The sequence below is a fragment of the Dipodomys merriami genome, unplaced genomic scaffold (genome assembly GCF_024711535.1).
Source record: "Dipodomys merriami isolate MVZ:Mamm:240054 unplaced genomic scaffold, mDipMer1.0.p SCAF_14, whole genome shotgun sequence".
In the NCBI taxonomy this organism is placed as follows: Eukaryota; Metazoa; Chordata; class Mammalia; order Rodentia; family Heteromyidae; genus Dipodomys; species Dipodomys merriami.
In genome coordinates this window covers 36364776-36368237 of record NW_027202715.1, presented here as the reverse complement: position 1 = coordinate 36368237, position 3462 = coordinate 36364776, and positions in this window count along the sequence as shown.

Genomic DNA, 3462 nt, shown 5'->3' with positions numbered 1-3462 from the left:
TATACTTGTATCTGCAGAGCATTTCTTCATGTTGGCCCCAAACCTAGTTTCTGTTCTTTCCTTACATAGGCACTAAGACTAACAAAGATGTGAACTTGTTTAAAGAATCCAGAGTTCACCTTTTAGTGTAACTTGTCCACAGAATTGGTGTCTAAGTTTTAACACTAACTTCAGTTAGAATGTATATATTGGCTTATTATTTCTGGCTTGAAGCTATCACTTACAGAAAGAGTGTGCCATAATGGTTCAGTCCCAAGACAGATTGTCTGAGCCAGAGGTTGGAACGAGTTTTAGCAAGAGGTTGATCATCTCTTTCTCGTCAGAGTCAAACCTAATGGAAACATCTTTGATTTCCAAGCCTAAAGACACTAGGAAGACACCTGTGACTTTCTTCAGAGGTGGCACGTGCACAGAACCATATCCCAACTGTTTTGATCATAGATCTTTTGTGAATTTCTCTGAGAAGCAACATAAAAGAAGTTTCCATAGCCAATGGATTTTTTGAGGATACATGTTACTTCCAAAGCACCACAAAACATTTGATCTGGTGGGTCCACAACTTGGGAACTTGTATTGCTTATGTAATACAAGCATTTTAGAATTGTATGTGGTATTTTTCCTTCTCTGGGTTTTCCCCTCTCTATTTCAAAATAATTTTTATTATCTTTGTTTAATGTTTGGAGACATATCTCAAAAGGAACCATACCCTACACTCACCTCAAGTTATAAACATCAAGTGATCCATCTGCCTTACTCTTTTTTTTTGGCTGATATAATGAACAAAATAGTTATTTCATGGATAATTTAAGTTCTGGAAAGCTAAAACCCAGAGTGATACTTTACTGATGTTTATATAAGATTGATAATATCCAATAGGCTCAAAAATTTCTAGTTGTTTAACCCATCAAATGTTACTACAACATCACACAAAATGTACCAGTACCAACAGAGTACCCTTACTCTTTAATTTTGATGTCAAATCTGCTTTTTTCCTCTTTTAAAGTTTCAAAGGGGACATTCTTTATAAAACATGTTAAAACTGCTTAGCTGCCTAGAAGGTGACTAAAATCTGCTATGTCTTGAATAGACATTGGATTCTTTCTAGAGTCTCAAGCATCGACTGTTCTAACTTCCCTTTTCTGAAATAGCCTATCATTTTTTCCTATAAGTCCTGAAACAACCATCTCCTACTTTTATTTCTTTCCATATCTTCTCTGTCTTTTGTAGTAGAAGCTGGTGATGTGACTTCATTTCTGAAGCTGCCAGTTCTCTTCCTCTAGATAAGAAAATGCTTAATACATTCTCACTTAGGAAGGGGAAAAAAGTAAAGCAACCCCTATATAGTTTATATATATTCAGCATAGACATTCACCAATACTCAAATTAAATCTTGGTTTACTATTGCATGCATTAAATGTAGAAATTTACCAATTCACTAATTATATTTCAAAAGTATGTTAACATTTTGGGGTTTTTTGGTGCATAGAGGACATGTTATAAATGATTAAAAAATTACAGGCAAAATGGCTCTTGTGTTTGAAACCTATGTTTATCAATGATAGTTACAGGCCAAATGCCTCTTGCAAGTATGTTTGTTTTGTTATCAAAATGATGGTTGACCTCTATATTTTCTAATTATTTCTTTACTCTTGAAATTCCAAATTCCAGCTGGCAAATTCACATACAGGGATGGTGTTTTTCCCCACACCACTCTAGGAAGAAGGAATTCTCCAGCCTTTAGACTCCACATATAATATTCCAGTGGCAAAAAGTTCTCTCCCTTTTCCTCTTTCCCCAATCCTGCTCATGAGAAAGAGAGGAAACTGATTCCTAGCTCAGCTTTAGCACATTGATTATAAAAACCTCCCTGAGCTTCAGTTTCTTTCCATCAAAATCACAATACCAATATTTCTTTCTGCCTTCGACTGAAGATAAGAGCTACTCATTAGACTGTAGTAAGAATTAAGTGAGATACTATATAGACTGTCTTTCATATATGGTGTCTGTTAAGTCCCTTAGTCTCCTCTTATGTGGAGACTCCCCTCTTGGTGGACTGAGAAGACCTTACTTTCACCTAATGTCCCCAGTCCCTCAACAACGAACTTCTCTAAGTCAGGTACCTGTCCATGACTACCTTGTACTGTCTTTGCAGTAAAACTTCCGCTCAACAGCTGCAAGTCAAACATAAGACAGACTTCTTTGGGTTAAAGCAAACAAACAATAACCAGAAACTGTGTTTATGAAGAGTGTTTGGTGAACCACAGCTGTTCATCTCTGCTGACCATGGGTTCTAGCCACAAGCCAAATGTGGTCAATGCAGGACTCTTAGCCAGAATGGGAACTGGGGATGTCATCGGTAGAATCTGCCTGGCTTACTTGAAATGAAATAAAATGCCGAGGTTGACACTGAATGGTGGCCAAAAAATACACATTTAAGGATCCTGAACCACCTTTTAATACAGATCCCCATCCTTGTCTATTTAAAAAATAATTTCCACATACTGTGTAGGATGGTGCTTTCCATACTACAGAATATAAGCCATTAAGACAGTATAAAATGAATGTAGTAGGAGGCTATTAACATTTTGTGTGTGTGTGTGTGTGTGTGTGTACTAGAGCTTGAATTCAGGGCCTAGATGCAGTTCTTTAGCTTTTTTTGTTCAGAGCAACAGCTTTTTGGTGATTAATTGGAAATAAGAGTCTCATGGACTTTCCTGCCTAGGATGGCTTCAAAAATCAATCTTCAGATCTCAGCCTCCTCAGTTGCTAGGATTACAGCATGACTCACTGGGACCCAGCAACTTCAATATTTAAAAAAAAAAAAAAAAGAAAAGAAGAGACCAGAATATAGAATGGTAGACAAAGTAATGGTAAGTTCTATTTTACAAAAATGGGTTAGATTTAAATACATATTTTATTGTATCCTGCTGTGGAAAAAACTTGTAAGCTATTGTTATAGACAGACTGAGAAAGGACTAACATCCTTGTTATATTCAACAAGAACAAATTTGACTTTGAAACTTTTTCACAGAACCAAAAATACTGGCTCTGAAAAAAAAAAATAGGACCACCAACACCTCAAATTCAAATCCAGAGAAAACTATAAACTGTTTGATTCTGAGAGGCTTTGAGATTCCATTGTCCAGGACAGACTATCAAGTCAAATAAAATTGAGACATACCAAAAAAAAAAGTGAAACAGATGTGGTTTTATAAATACTGGTCCAAACGGAGATACTTAATCAGAATTTTACTGAAATGGGAATTAAAATAATCTGCATCAATAAGAACAATGATCGAGGGCAAATGGGAGTTTCTTCCAATACCTAGGAACCCATTAAATACTACTGAATAAATGTTACAGGAATAGCCGGCCATGTCTTTCAGAAAGAAATTGGATATTGGTATGAGGACAACTAACAATTCGTGGGAGGTTAGATACTGAGCAAGAATGATGGAACAA